The sequence below is a fragment of the Megascapheus bottae genome, chromosome X, assembly GCF_031878675.1.
Source record: "Megascapheus bottae isolate mThoBot1 chromosome X, mThoBot2.hap1, whole genome shotgun sequence".
Taxonomy (NCBI): domain Eukaryota; kingdom Metazoa; phylum Chordata; class Mammalia; order Rodentia; family Geomyidae; genus Megascapheus; species Megascapheus bottae.
This window is the reverse complement of record NC_143547.1, coordinates 31,959,462-31,978,809: the sequence shown is the minus strand read 5'-3', so window position 1 is coordinate 31,978,809 and position 19,348 is coordinate 31,959,462. Positions and strand designations below refer to the sequence as shown.

Below are 19,348 nucleotides of genomic sequence, written 5' to 3'. Positions count from 1 at the left end.
AGACAAAAGCTTCCTGATCTCTCACTGATATGCAGAGTTAGATTGAAAACCCAAGGAGACCTGAGAATGTAAACAGGACAGAAGATACCCATACACAGTGAGACCCAAAGGTATCAGTCTTAGGGGAAAAAAGTGCCAAATTGTAAATCCAAGCAACTCTTCATATGTCCATAAAATAATATACATAGTGAAAAGAACCCTAAGCAGATGACACAAAGGACCTCTTCTTACTTTGTCTTACACTGTTTACATGACTCTGTATTCTTTACCTCACATATGGAGTATACAGGTGCACAGCTGAGGGAAGGTCGAGGAGGACACAGAAACAGTGGAAAGCAGATGAAAAAGTGCAGAAGGCAGATCCATTAGCTGCACGAGACATGGATGAAGTTGAACTAAGCAACTCCCAGGGCGGTGATTGGAGGAAGGGAAGGAGAGAGTAACAAGGAAGAGCTGATACTAAGCAAAAGGAAAGAAATGTAAACATCAACCCAGATGGAAGAAATGGTTGTCTTCTTAATGCTTGAAGAGTTAAAAAGTTTGTATTGTGTAGAACTTCAAAATTTTGTACTTTTCATCATAAAATCAGTTAATTTACGATGAATAACTATGGTACAGTACTGTGAAATAGACTTAATTTCTTAAGCTCCATGAAGAAATCCTTGGGGGGAAAAAGAGAGGAATATATGAATATATAAACCAATGTTCTTAAAAATGCAAGGGCAAGTTAGAAAATATTACTTACATACAAAATAAGATATACAAAAATGAATCACTAACTATAGTTGCAAACACACAGGTGAATCCCATGGCTACAGGGACACATACAGTATGAGAAAAAGAATACAGATTACTGGGATCTTTCCACCCAAAAGAGAAAATTTTTCACCATCAGCCTGAGCACAAAACTCAAGGAGATTCTCTCTAGAAGTTTACGCAAAGAGAAAGCCAGTATAGAAGAGATGGATCATGTAAAGGTGTGCAAAATCTGCCTGAGATAGCAAGAATAACGATGTTTCAGAGATTACATCTACATGGTCATAGTTAATTTAAAAAAAGCAACATAAAAACCAACTGTGACAGAAAGATGGTTTTATACATGTGATCCAGATACTGAAAGTTGGTAGATTTAGGATGCTGCTGAGGTCAGAACGTGACTGGCCTGTTGTACAACATCAAGACTCACAAATAGAAACAACCACAAAAGTAATGAAATGCACAATTGAACAGATATGAAGGATGAAAGCGTGTGAATGAGTAGAGCTCATGTGAATTCCCCATGTAGAGAAGGGTATGATTGGTGAACTAGTCTAGACACAAACACCACACTGGACACCACTCATCGAACACTAAGGACATCCCAGACGGCATAAATTTGTCAAGCCTTAGGGGCCATGTAAGCAGAACAATATTCATAAAACAATTACAGATGGAACATGCATGCAAATATACATCAATAAAAACACATATTTTGATCCAGACATCACAGGATGAGTGAACAAACAAACGAAAGAAATCATCTAGCATAGAACACACTGAAGACCAAAAAAGAAAAGTAAATAGGGTATAATAAAATTCTGTGCAGTGGGTGAGAAAGACAGGCCCACATGTGTGAGCAATTTAATAGTAGACAGGTTTGGAGGGTGGACAGTTCAGTACACACCTGGCCACGTTTGAATACCCTGTGTCACTCAACAAACTTCATCAGTCACTCACATGGTCAGGCAAAAATGAGTCCTATAAAAGTGTAGATAAAGATGTAAACGCATCTATTCCAAGAAATAATGATGAAACTTAGTTCCTAAGGATGGAGAAATGTGTAGACACCAAATGGATGGGAAATCACATCAGACCAGGCAGAAAAAAGGTAGAAAAGAAGATTGCTTGATGACTTGCAGGGACAAACAGATAACCAAGAAATAACTGGAAACAACAATGAGCCACATACAAATTGATACATGAAAAGCTGATACATAGGAAGTAAGAACAACAGGAATCAAGTTTGAAAGAAAGCATGAAATCACAATCAAATAAAGAATGTCCTGGAGCTCAAATCCCAGAACAGACCCAAAAGGAGAATTGAGAAGGACTCACCATAAGCCACTCTGTGAGTCCCCACTAATGACTTCTAGGTGGAATACGGGTCCTGAGAGGCAGTGATAACAGGGGCCCTAACACTTAGACACGGATGAAAGTGAACTAAGAAACTCCAAGTGGGAGTTGGGAAGAAGGGAATGAGAGAGAAAAAAGGAAGAAATAGTTATAGAATTAAACTTCTGTCTTGTATAAAACTTGAGGATTTTTAAATTTTTGATTGTTCATAAGCTTTGCACACTACTATCACTGTAAATGTTAACATGTGTTAGTGACAGTACCTGAATATTAATATGACATAGTACTGTGAAAACAATTGGTAGCTATTTCATCTAAAAAGAAGAAATCTTGGTGAAATAGTAAATAAACAAAAAACATGAATTCAGAAACACAAGTACATACAAACTCAGGGATGAGTCAGATGAAGACACCAACAATCAAACAATAGGAAAAGGCATCCTGGAGAGATGCTGCAAGGATTCCAGGGACAAATAGGGCTCTCACACATCACTAGAAACAATGAGCCACAGAGAACTAGATAGGAGAAAGGTTGGTGCATATGATGAAGCATAAATACAAACCACAGAAATTAAGTTGGAAAGCAAATGTGAAATAGAACCCTAGTAAAATATCCTAGGAAGGGGTGCTGTAGCTCAAGCAGTAGAGTGGTAGCCATGAGTTAAAGAATTCAGGGACAGCGTCGAGGCCTAGAGTTCAAGGCAAAAAACAACCAAAAAAAGTGTCCTGAAGCTCACATCTCAGTGCAGTACCAAAGTAAAATTGAGAAGGACTTGCCACTAGCCACTTCAATGAGTCCCACTAGTAGCTTCTAGGTGGTATCCAGGTCCTGCTCTGACTGTGTCAGGGAAGGTCACCATGACTCAGAAAAGAAAGACAAAGCAAACATATCAATAAAAAAAACATATGAATACAGAGACACAGGTATGTACACACAAAGGGGTGAGTAAGGTTAATAATAGCGACATAAACACTAAGAAATACAAAAATGATGCAGATACACACATGAATCCCATGCCTAAATGGAAACATACAGTATGAAGAAAATAACAGAAATAACTACAACAGAAGAAGGAAACTTTTGCTCACACTAGGCTACTTCTACTACGAAGAGAATATCTTGCATATTCAACCTGGGTAAAAAAATTCCAGGATATTCCTTCTAAAATTATAATAAATGTAAAAAAGCCAGCCTGGAAGGACAGGTCAAGTCTATGTGTGCCATGTGACTGAGACAGCAAGCAAAATGAGACCTCAGATTTTCATCCAAATGACAATGATAAATAAAAAATACAAACATAAGGAAGACAAGTGTGAGACAGAAAGTTGGGTCCATACATGTGATCAAGGTATTGAAAGGTAGTAGATATTGAAGGGTACAGATATCAGGACATGTCTGGCCTTCTCTATAAAAGCTGGACTCACAAAACCAAAAGCGCAACAACAGGAATTAAATACATATTTAAACAGGTACCAACTATGTAAGTGTGTCAAGGAGTAGAACTCATGTTGATTCCAAATAAGGAAGAGGGTATGATCCGTGCATATGTCTCAGCACAAAAAAGCACAGGAAATCACTAATGGAACAGTAAAGAAATCCAAGCTGAATACATGTTTGAAGTCTTCATGGGCCATATATGGATTAACATAGTCATAGAAACAACTACCAATGAAAATATTCATGCATGCATGCATACATGCAGCAAGGAAACTACACATGTTTATACAGAAATTACAGGGTGAATGCTCAAGAAAGCCAAGGAATTCATCTCTTGTAAATCACAATGAAGACCAAATTGAAAAAATGCATAGGGTTTTCTGAAATCCTCTTCAGTGGGTGAGAAAGAGAGGTCCACATGCGTGATTCAGGTAATGGGAGGCAGGAGTGAAGGCTGGACAGTTCAAGACACACCTGGCCCAGCTCTTAATATACTGCCTCACAAAACAAATAAAATGTCCATCAGTTCCCCATGCCAACATTCAATAATCAGTCATATAAAACAGTAGGTAAAAAATGGGATGGAAGACATAGTTTCAACAAATGCTGTTTGCAGTATCAGCTAAACACATGTACAAATATAATACTAGATCTTTATAGAACACCCTACACCAGAATCGATTCCAAATGGATCAAAGACCTCAAGATAAAACAGATATCTTGAAAATACTACAGGAAGGCATAGGAGAAACACCAGGGCACCTTGACACATATGAATCTCTTTTACAAAGACACAGAAACAAAACGAATCAAAGAAAGGTTGGACAAATGGAACTGAATTAAACTTCCAAGCTTCTGTATCACAAAGTACATAACTACAAACATAAATAGAAAGCACACAGACTGGAAGAATACTTTCACTCGCTATTCAGGAGACATGGGCCTCTTACCTCAAATATACTTAGAATTCAAAAAATAAATCCCCCAAAACAAACCCTCAAAGAAATAATGTCCCCATTAAAAGTGGGCTAATGATTTAAAGACAGACTAACCTACAGAGGAAAACAGCAATGGCCAATCTAGCATTTCCCAAGCAGAGGATCATCATAGCACAACAGCTAGGGACATGTGAACATATAAGATGGCAATAACAAAATAAACCCCAGGATATGGAAACAAGAGATTTTACTTGCAGTTCTTGTTTTCATGCACTATGTGAAGTTATTGTTTCACCTCTGGTTTCATCCCCCTATGGTGTATCCCCTGTTATCTCTGTATCTGCTTTCAATACCAAGTAGATTCATTTATTTGCATTAGGGAAGGGAAAAAAACACAAAATGTTGACACAAAGGACAAAAAGTGGACCAATATAACAAGGAACACACAAGACAATATGTTGGAAATAAACTGTACAACTTGGGAGACAGGGTGGGGAAAGGGAATGTGGGAGAAAAACCAGGGTGGGAGTAACATTGCTGAATAAGAAATGAACTCACAACTTCACATACATCTGTATATAGCCCTGACCATAAAACTAAGTTATAAAAAGACCTAAAGTGCCAAATAATACCTAAGAAATTCTTAGAAACAATCAATGAACCGCAAAGAAATAGATAACTGAAAGGTTGATCTACATGCAGATCTAGAAAGACAAATCAGAGAAACTATTTAGGAAAGACAACATGAATTAGCAATCAAGTACACAATATCCTGGAGCTCATCCCAGCAAAGGACCAAGAGGAGAACTTGAAAGAACTCACCTCAAGCCACTTCTGTGAGTCTCCACTCGTGACCTCCAGGTGGCATCCAGTTGGTGGGAGGCAGTGACAACAAGCTAGCTGCTGGTTTCCTGCTCTGACTCTTCCAGAGAGGGTCACTTTGTCTCAGAAAATGAAGACAAAAAATCACGTCAAGGGGCCATACATGAACATAGAAACACAGGCACATGCACACCCAGGGACAAGCCAGATGGATGACACATACCTAGAAACAAAGAAATTTAAAAATGAATCATTAACTATGGATTCCAGCACACAGGTGTATGTCATGGCTGAAAGGATACATACAGTATGAAGAGGAGCAAAGAAAGAATCACAACACAAACAGGAATCTTTAGTCCACATTGAGATCCTTCTACTATGAATAGAAATTCCTGCACGTTCAACCTGGGCCAAACACTCTAGAAGATTCACTCTAGAAGTGTACTGAAAGAAAAAAAGCCTGATGGAAGCATGGTCAATTCAAGTTATGGAAACTGACTAAGACAGCAAGCATAATTAGGCCTCAGAGATAATATCCAAGTAATGATAATAAAAACAAAAGCAAATTAACAAAGACAACTCTGTGCTAGTACTGTGGTCAAGTGGAAGATTGCTTGCTCACCATGCCTGAAAATCTGGAATATATTCCTTGATACCACATACAGACAAAATGACGGGGATGGTGCTGTGGCCCAATTGCTAGAGTGCTAACCTTGAGAAGGCTCAAGGAAAATTGCCGGGTAAATTCACTGTAAATGTTAACATGTGTTAGTGACGTTACCTGAATATTAATATGCCATAGTACTGTGAAAACAATTGGTAGCTATTTCACCTAAAAAGAAGAAATCTTGGTGAAATAGTAAATAAACAAATACATGAATTCAGAAACACAAGTACATACAAACTCAGGGATGAGTCAGATGAAGACACCAACAATCAAACAATAGGAAAAGGCATCTGTAATTGTGTTATGACACATGGGTGTGTCTTGGCACAGAAGCGCCATTGACAACACTCTTCCAACATTAAGAAAAAGCCAGGCTGCAATAATAACTCAAAAGACCACCTATTTTTATTGGGTGTACCATATGCCTAAAACACCTACCGATATAAAGATTCAGTCATGTATACATATATCAATAAAATAACTACATTTAAAACCAGGCACTGTGGCTCATGACTGTAATGCTAGCTACTCTGGAGGCTCAGATCTGACGATTGCGGTTCAAAGCTGCTTCAGGCAATAAAGAACTCGAGACTCCAAATAATCAGTAATAAATTGGAAATGGTGCTATAGCTTAAGGAGTAAGGCAGTAGCCTTGAGCTGAAGAGATTAGGGACAGCGCCCATGCCCAGAGTTCAATCTCCATTACTCTCTCTCTCTGTCTCTCTCTCTCTCTTTCTCTCTCTCTGTCTCTCTCTCTCTCTGTCTCTCTCTCTGTCTCTCTCTGTCTCTCTCTCTGTCTCTCTATATACATATATATATAAATATATTTTTCTTTTAACCAAAAACCAAGATGAGAGATGAATGAGCAGCAAACCAAGGATAGCATCTAGTGCAGATCACACTGAAGACCAAAGTGGGAAATCATCTTCAATGGGTGAGAAGGAGAGGCCCACATGAATGATCCAGGTAAGGGGACGCATGTATGGAAGATGGACAGTTCAGGACACACCTGGAGGAGCTCACAGAATCCTGGCTCACAAAACAAACCACATATCCATCTGTCACTCATAAGATTATGCAAACAATCAGTCATAACACTGTGGTAAGGATGCAAATGGAACAATTCCAGGAAATCATACTGAAACTCGGTTCATGAGGATGGGGAGATGTGTGGATGCAAACTGCGTGGAAAACTACACCAGACATCAACATTCAAACAACAACAAAAGCAGGCTGGAGAGAATGATGCAAGACTTCCAGGGACAAATGGGCAACTAAGAAATAATCTGAAACAATGAGCAAATGAGGTATAGGTTTGTGAAAGGTCAGTACATATGTAGATGTATAAATACAAACCCGAAAAAAGTAAGTCAGAAAGCAATTATGAGTCTTCAACCAAGAATGTCTCTGAGCTTACATCCCACAGCAGACCCAAAAGGAGAACTGAGGACTCACAAGCCACTTCAGTGAGTTCCCAATTCTGGCCACAAGGGGGCATGTAGAGTCTAGGAGGCCGTGACAGCATGCTGGTGGGTTTCCTGCTCTGACTGTGGCAGGAAGGGTCACCTTGACTCAGAAAATAAACACAAAACAAGGTGTCAATAAGAAAAAACTGAATACAGAGACAAGCACATGAACCGGCAACAGGAAGTCAAATCGATAATACAGACATAGAAACTAAGGAATACAAAAATGAATCACTAATTATGTGTGATCCAGATACTGAAAGGTGGCAGATGTTGGAGGAAGCACTAGTCAAGGCATTGGTGGCCTTCTGAAGAAAAACCAGGCTCACAAATCCTAAATAAAGCCATAAGAAGTGCAATAAACTCTTTAAACAGGTATAAAGGATGTCAGTGTGTCAATTAGTAGAGCTCATGTGCATTGCACATGGGGGGAAAGTATGATCCATGAACGTGTATAGACACCTCTAATTGAACACTAAGAATATGCCAGGATGCATTAATGCTTCAAGAAACCTGGGTCATATAGGGAAAAACTTTGTGGGAGGTAACAATTTTTGACAAGAAAGAAATAGTGCCTTCAATGGTTTCCCTCATTTGTAATAATTCATACAAACCTTGGACTCTCCTTAGCAGATGACTACAGTAGCTCAAAACCTAGATACATAAGGCCATATAGGATGAGGCTAAGTGAAGGGACCTCCAGGATACAGAAATAAGAGCCATATAATGTGTGATTATTTTTCTTTATGTACTGTTATTTCACATCTCTTTATTGTCCCTTGGTTATTCTCATATTGTTACAGTATCTCACCTTGTTATCTGGTACATTGTATATATGTTTATTTGTTTACTTGAAATAGGTTAGGGGAGGGAAGAAACAAGATGAGGGGAGGGGATAGGGGAAGGAAATGGAGACAAAAGCATGAAAAGGGTTATCAATGTTATAAGTAATGCACCTTCTATCTGGGGAATATAACTGTAATGCTTCTCTTACTAACAATAAAAATAGAAAAAAGGAATAAACAGTGCCTTACATATGTAAATGAAATCAATCATGTCATCCCGATAATTAAATTCACCTTTTTTTAAATAATAGGGACCAAATGTGTGATCCAGACATTGAAAGGTGGTAGATGTGGCAGGCTACAGAGGTCAGGACATGGCAAGCTTTATACAGAAAAACCAAACACACAAAATTAAAGAAAAAAAAAACAAAGGATGTTGTAGGGTAAGCATGGTTCAAAGGATTTTTCCTAAACAAAAGAATGATGGCTGAGCACTGAAGCCTCATACATGTAATTCAAACTACTCGGGAGGATGAGATCTGAGGATTGCAGTTCAAAAGCATTAAGAACAGGCTGGATTTGAGCCTCATATGACTAATTAAATACCAAAAACAATCAAGAAGTGGATATGTGGATGAAGTGGTGAGTTCAAGGACAGTCTCCAGGGGCCTGACATCATTCCCACAACATGCACCCACACACATAACACACACACACACATGTACACAGACACAGACACAGATACACAGACACGCAGACACGCAGACACACACAGATACACAGACAGACACAATATCTCACACACCCAGAGACTCACACACAGACACACAGCACACACAGACAGACACATGGACACACAGAGACACATGGACACACAGTGACACAGACACAGACAGACACACACATAGACAGACAAACAGATACACAAACACCCACACACACCCAGACACCGAGACAGACAGACACACAGACACAAAACCAGACACCCAGACACAAAGAAACAGACATACAGACACAACACAGATATACAGATGGACACACAGACACAGATACACAGACACACAGACTGACATATATACAAACAGCTACACAGACAGACACAAAATCACACACAGAGATACACACACAGATACCCATGGACACATGGACACACATAGACACAGAGACAGACACAGACAGACAAACACACAGACATACACACAGACACACACACAGACACAGACACAAAACCAGACACACACAGATGTACAGAGAGACACACAGATGTACAGAGAGACACACAGACACAGATACACAGACACAGACAGGCAAACACACAGACACACACAAAGATACACAGACACACACACAGAGACACAGACACACAGAGACACAGACACAAAACCAGACACACACAGATGTACAGAGAGACACACAGACACAGACACACAGACATACAGACTGACACATAAACATACACACACAGATATACAGACAGACACAAAATCACAGACACACACAGACACAGATACAGTGACACAGACAGACATACAGACAAACAGACACACAAACAGAGACACAGACACACAGACCCCCACACACACAGACACATGGACAAACATACAGACACACACAGACATACTGAAACACAGAAACAGACACACAGACAGACACAAAGACACACAGCCACACACACATATACACATAGACAGACCGATACACGAACACAAACACAGAAACACACACAAAGACTGACACAGACATCACATACAGAGAGACACACAAACACAAAGACGGGCACACAGGCACACAGGCAGACAGATATACACATAGACATGCAGACACACAGCCAACAATACAGACACACAGAAAAAAACACACAGAGACACACAGACACACAAACATACGCAAACACAGACACACAGACAGATAGGCACACAGACCGACATAGAGACACAAACACAGACAACCCGACATAGGCACAGACAAGGGACACACAGGCACACAGACACACAGACACACACACAGACACACACACAGACACACCGAGACCCAGATAGACACACAGACAGACACAGAGAGACACAGACACAAACAGACACATAGACACATATACAGACAGACTCAGACACGCACACTGTCATACAGACACACACGCAGATGCACAGATACACAAAGACAGACACATAGACACACACAGACACACCAAAGACACACAGACATACAGACAAACACACAGACACAACGACACACACAGACAGACATACAATAAGAGACACAGATGCACAGACATACAGACACACAGACAAATGCACAGACACACACAGAGAGCACAAACTCACAGACACACAGACACATGTACAGACTTACACACAAAACAGACACATAGCCAGAAAAACAGTCACACAGGCATCAACACAGACATACACACAGACAGACAGACAAACCCACAGACACACACACACAGACAGACACACAAACAGACACACACAGACACAAAGACACACACACAAAAACACACAGACACACATACAGATACACACACATAAAGATACACAGACAGACACAAACAGACAAAAAGACATACACACACATGGACCGGTACACAGACAGTAAAACAGATACACATAGACACATAGACACAAATACACAGACACAGACACAATGAAATACAGATAGTTACACCCAGACACAAAGACAAACACCCACAATCACACACAGGCACACACGCACACACACAGACACAAGGACACACACAGACACAAACACACACATACATATGAACCGACAGACACACAGACACACAGAGATATACAGAGAGACAGCCAGACACAGGTACACAGACACAGATACACAGACACACCGACTGACACACAGACACACCCATACACACTTATACACCGACAGACACAAAATCACACATACACAAACACACACAGATACACAGATACACAGACACATAGACAGACATACAAACAGACACATACACAAAGACACACATAGACACACACAGTCCTCCACACACACAGACACACAGATAGACACAGACAGACACACAGACATACACAGACATACAGAAGCACAGACACAGACAGACAGACACAAAGACATACACACACAGAGACACACACACACTCGGACAGACCGACACACAGACACAAACACAGAAACACACACAAAGACAGACACAGACACACACACATAGAGACACACAAACACAAAGCCAGACAGACACACAGGCAGACAGACATACACATAGACACGTAGACACACAGACACTAATAGAGACACACACAAACACACACACAGACACACAGACACAAAAACACACACAAACACAGACAGACACACTGACACACACACAGACCAACAGAGTGACACAAACACAGACAACCAGAAAGAGGCACAGACACACAAACACAGAGACACATAGATGCAGACAGAGACACACAGACACACCGAGATCCAGATAGACACTCAGACAGACACACAGACACACAGACACAGACAGAAAACCCAGTCACACAGTCATACAAACACATAGACACATACAGGCATTCACACAGACACACAGACAGACACAAAAAAGACACACACACACAAACACACAGGCATACACATAGTTACACAGAGACAGAGAGAAGCACACACAAACAGGCACATAGGCAGACACACAAACACATAGACACACAGACATAAGACACATATTCACACAGACAGACACACCGACAGACACACAGAGACAGACACAGAAACACACACTCACTGACACACAGGCAGACACAGATACACGCACACAGAGACACAAACACACAAACACAGACACAGAGGCAGGCACACAGACATAAAGACACACACAGATACACACAGACACACACATAGACAAAATCATACACTGAGAAACACAGACAGACACACAAACACACAGACCCACAGACAGACCCATAGACACACCCACAGACAGACCTATAGACGGACACAAAGAAACACACACACACACACACGGACACACACACACACATAAACACACACACTGAAACCCAGACACACGCACCGACATATAGACACACAGATGTACGCACAGACACACAGATACAAACACACACAGAAAGACAGACAGACAGACACAGACACACACAGATACACACACACAGACACAAAGACACACATAGTCACCCAGACACAAAGAGACACAGACCTACACACAGACACATAGACGCATAGACACACAGACAGACACAGAAAAACACAGGCACAAGCATAGACACACAAACACAAAGACAGTCACACAGACAGGCACACACACAGATATAGAGGCACACAGACACACAGGCACACAGACACACAAACAGACACACACAGGCAGACAGATTGACACAAAGACACACAGTCAGACACACAGACACAGATAAACAGGCACACAGACATACACACAGACACACACAGACAGAGAGAGGTACAGGCACACACACAAACACAGAGAAAGACACACACAGACACCCACACAGATAGACACACAAACAGACACACAGACTCACACATGGAAACATAGACAAACACAGAGATACACAGACCCCAAAACACACAGACACACAGACACACAGCCAAACAGACAGACGCACAAACACACAAAGACACACAGACACACACACACACAGATATACAGACAGACACACCAACAGAGAGACACACACACACAAACAGACAAAACACACATACACACACGGAAACTCAGGCAGACACACAGATAGACACAAGGCAGGCACACAAACACACACAAAACAGACACACAGTCACACAGACAGACAGACACACACATGCGCATGCACACAGAGAAACACACAGACACAGACAGACACACAGACAGACACACACACATACCCAGACACACAGACACACACAGACACACAGACACACACTGAGACATAAGCAGACATGCACACAAACACAGACACAAACACACCCACCCCTATACACACAGGCAGACACACAGACACAAATACACACAGAGACACACAGATGCACACAGACACAAATACACACAGAGTCACACAGACACATACACAGACACACACACAGAAACAGAGACACACAGACACACAGAAACAGAGACACACAGACACAAATATACACAGAGACACACAGACACAGAAACACACACCGAAAGACACACAGACACACAGAAACAGACACAGACACAGACACACAGAAACATACACACAGACAGACCAAGTGACAGACACACAGACAGATCCAGAGACACACACCCAGACATACAGACACACAGACAGATAGGCACACAGACACACAGACACACACACACAAAGCAACATACAGATAAACATACACACAGACAAGGAGACACACAGACAGATACCAAGACACACAAAAATCACACACAGTCACCCAAACACACAGAGATACAGACACACACACAGACACATAGACACACAAACACACAATGAGACAGACACACAGCCATACACAGTGACACACAGATACAAACTCAGACACACAGAGAGATGCACAGACACAGAGACCCACAGACAGACACAGAAACACACAGACACAGAGACACAGAAACATTCAGAGACACATACACACAGAGACACAAATATGCACAAATAGACACATACAGACTGAGACACACACACAGACACACACACCAGACATACACAGACAGACACACAGACACGAACAGAGACTCACTGACAAACAGATAGACACACAGACACACACACAGACACACACAAGCAGACACACACAGACACACACAGTCAGACACACAGACACACACACAGACAGAAACACTGACACACAGACACACACAAAAACAGGTACACAAACACACACACAGACACAAAAACATAGACACACAGACAAACAGACACATACACCAACATACAGACACACACAGACACAGAGACACACAGACAGATACAAGGACACACAGACAGACAGATACACAGACATACACTCACACAGGCACAAAGAATCATACACAGTCACCCAAACCCATGAGGCATGGACACACACACAGAGACACATAGCACACACACAGACACAGAGGCACACACACAGACACACAGACTACCCAACACACACATAGACATGCAGACAAACACACCGACACACACACAGACACATAGACAAAGACACACACACACAAAAAAAACCAGACACACAGACACACAAACAGACACATACAGACATACAGACAGAAACAGATACATGGACATACACACAAAGACACACACACATGCAAAATCAGACACCCACACAGATACAGACACATAGACACAGACAGAGACATACAAAAACACAGACACACAGACAAATACACATAGAGAAATAGATAAACACAGTCAGACAGACACATGGACGCACACACAGAAACACACACATAGACAGACACAGACACACAGACACACGGACACAAACACACACAGACACACAGACACAGAAATATACACATAGACAAACACAGAGATACACTGACACACAGACACAAACAAAAACAGGACTCACACACATACACACACACACACGCAGAAACACACAGACTCCCAAACATACACACAGACACCCAGACAGACACACAGACTACCAGACAGACAGACACACAGCCAGACAGTCACGCAAACACAGACACACAGACAGAAACACAGACACACACACACACACACATACACACACAGACACAGAGAAACACATGCAGACACACAAAAACACAGACAGACACCCAGACACCCACAGGCAGACAGAAAGAAACAGGCAGATACACACAAAAACACAGACAGACACAGAGACACAAACAAACACAGACACGCAGGCAGATGCACAGACACACAGATACCAAGACACACACAATGACACCCAGTCAGTCACAGACAGACACACAGACATAAAGCCAGAAACACTGACACACAGATATAGACACACAGACAAACACACAGACATAGACAGAAACAGAGACACACTCTCATAGAGACACACACATATATACAACAGACACACACAGACACACAGACACAAATACAGACACATAATCATACATGCACTGACACACAGACACACACACAGAGACACACCGACAGATACAGAGATATGCACAGAGACACAAACACAGACACACAGACCCACAGACAGACACATAGACTACCAGACAGACAGACACACACACACATGCACAATCAGACAGCCACACAGACACATATACAGACACAGAAAGACACATAGACACGCACAAACATACAGACACACAGACACAAACACAGACCCACAGACAGAAGCACAGACACCCAGACACACACAAATACACAGATAAAGACACCCAGTCAGACACACACATAGATATACAGACAGATACAGACACAGAGAAATAAACCCAGAAACCCAGACACACAGATACAGACACACAGACACACATATACAGACACACAGACACAGACATACACAGACGTACAGACACATACCACAGATACACAGACACACAGACACAGACACAGACATAAACACAGACATACACACAGAGACACACACAGACATACAAACAGACACACATACACAGACATACACAAAGACACAGACACAGACACAAAGACATATAATCACACACGCATTGATACACAGACAGGTACACAGAGAGACACAAACACAGACACACTGACAGATACACAGATACAAACAGAGACACAGAGACACACACACAGAGACACAAAGACACACAGACAGACACACAGACACATAGACTCCCAGTCAGACAGACACACCCATACACACACAATCATATACCCACACACACATAGACACAGATACAGACACAGACAGACACATAGACCCACACAAACATACAGACACACAGACACATTGACACACACAGACACATGGACGCACACACAGAAACACACACATAGACAGTCACACAGACATACAGACAAACACACAGACACACAGACACAAACAGAAACAAGACACACACACACCCAGAAAGACACAGACTCCCAGAAACACAGACTCCTAGACAGACACACAAACCCACAGACACATATCCACACACACAGACACAGAGAGACACAGAGAAACACACACAGACACACAGAAACACAGACATACACAGACAGATGCACAGACACACAGACAAGCAGACACTCACAAAGACATAAACAAAGACACCCAGTCAGACACACACACAGATACATAGACACACAGACATAAACCCAGAAACCCGACACACAGACACAGAGACACACACAGACCCAGATACAGAGACACACATTCACAGAGACAGAAACAGAGACACTCACACACACACACACACACACACACACACAGGCACAGACACACAGACACACAGTCAGACACAAAAACAGACACACAGACACACACAAAGACACACAGACACAAACACAGACAGAAACATAATCACACACGCACCGATACATAGACACACACACACAGAGACACACACACAGACACACTGAGACACACTGATACACACAGAGACACACACAGAGAGACACAATCACACACAGACAGACACACTGACACAGACTCCCAGACAGACACACAGACAAACACACAAAGACACACACACACAATCAGTCACTCACACACAGTCAGACATGATACAGACACAGATAGACACACGTAGTCATACACACACACAGACTCTGGCACAAATACACACAAACAGGTACACACAGACAGACAGACAAACGGATGCACACACAGAAACACACACAGAGACAGTCACACAGACATACACACAGACAGACAAACAGAGACACACAGAAACAAGACACACACACAGAAACACAAAGACTCTCAGACAGACACACAGATACACACCCAGACAGACAGTCACACAACACAGACACAGAGAAACACAGACATGCAGACACACACACACATAGACACGCACACAGTCACACAGAAGGACAGAAATAGAGAAAAACACGCAGACACTCAGAAACACAGACAGACACAGACACACAGACAAACCCACAGATACCCAGACACAAACAAAGACACAAGCAAAGTGTCCCAGTCAGACACACAGACATACAGACACATATACACAAACACACACAAAGACACCCAGTCAGACACACACACAGATATACAGATACACAGACACATAATCACACATACACTGACACATAGACAGACACACAGAGAGAGACACACACACAAATGCACCAACAGACACACAGATACACACAGACACACCCACAGAGACACAAAGACACACAGACACATAGACTCTGAGGCAGACACACAGACACAGATACAGACACACAGACACACAGTCACAAATATACACAGACAAACATATACACACAGGCAGACAGACACACAGACACACACACACAGAAATACACACATACTTAGACAGTCACACAGACATACACACAGAAAGACAAACACAGAGACACACAGACACAAACCGAAACAAGACACACACTCACACACACACAGACTCCCAGACAGACACACAGACTCCTAGGCAGACAAACAGACCCACACCCAGACACAGACACACAGCGGGAAACACAGACATGCAGACACACACAGAGAGAAAAACAGACACATACAGACAGACAAAGAGAAACACACACAGACACAGACACACACAAAGACACCCAGTCAGACACACACACAGATATACAGACAGACACACATACAGAAACCCAGACAGACACACAGACATGCACAGAGACACACAAACAGACACTAGACACACACTCAGACACCAGACACACGGACACACACATACATACACACCGACAGACACACATACACACAGATATACAGACTGACACATAGACACACAGAAACACCAACATACAGACACACAGAAAAACACAGAGATGCAGAGACAGACACAGACACAAAACCACACACAGACATAGAGACACACACAGAGACACAGACAGAGACAAACACACAAACAGACACAAATAGACACAAAGACACAAAGAGAGACACACAGATACACAGACACATACACGCAGACACACAGACACACACAGAGACAGACACACAAACACATAGACAAACAGACGCACACACACAGACAGACACCCAGACAGACACCCAGACACACAGGCACACAGACACACAGGCACACAGACACACAGATACAGACACACAGAGAGAAACACACACACACATACATTCACAGACGCACACAAAAACACAGACACACAGACACAATCACAGATAGACACAATCACACATGCACTGACACACAGACACACAGAGAGACACACACAGATATATCGACAGACACACAGATACACACAAAGACACACACAGAGACACAGAGACACCCAGACACACACACAGACACACACACAGAGACACAAAGACACACAGACAGACACACAGACACAAAGAATCCCAGGCAGACACACAGACATGCACAGAGACACAGACATGCACAGAGACACACAAACAGACACTAGACACACACTCAGACACCAGACACATGGACACACACATACAGACACACAGACAGAGACATACACACACACATTCACAAACACACACAGACAGACACACATATACACAGATACACAGACTGACACATAGACATACAGACACACCGACATACAGACACACAGACAGACACAGACACAGAGATGCAGAGACAGACACAGACACAGACCCACACACAGAGACACACACACAGAGACACAGACAGAGACAAACACACAAATACACACAAACAGACACAAATAGACACAAAGACACACACAAAGACACAAAGAGAGACACACAGATACACAGACACATACACGCAGACACACAGACACACACAGAGACAGACACACAAGCACATAGACAAACAGACACACACAGACAGACAGACACACAGACACACCGGCACACAGACACACAGGCACACAGACACAAACCCAAACACACGGACACAACACAAAGACACATAGACACACAGACCAACAGACACACACAGACAGAGATACACAGACACACACATAGACACACCCACAAAAACAGACAGACACACAGACACACACACAGACACACACACAGACACACACACACAAAGACACATAGACAAATTCACAGACTCCCAGCCAGACACACACACAAAGACAGACACACACACAGTC

At 42.3% G+C, this 19,348-nt stretch overlaps 2 pseudogenes; both read right to left on the bottom strand.

Moving 5' to 3' along the window:
• Positions 1-5,180: 5,180 nt before the first annotated feature.
• On the bottom strand, positions 5,181-19,160 carry LOC150040763 (uncharacterized; annotated as a pseudogene).
• On the bottom strand, positions 12,380-14,180 carry LOC150040764 (uncharacterized; annotated as a pseudogene).
• Positions 19,161-19,348: the final 188 nt, after the last annotated feature.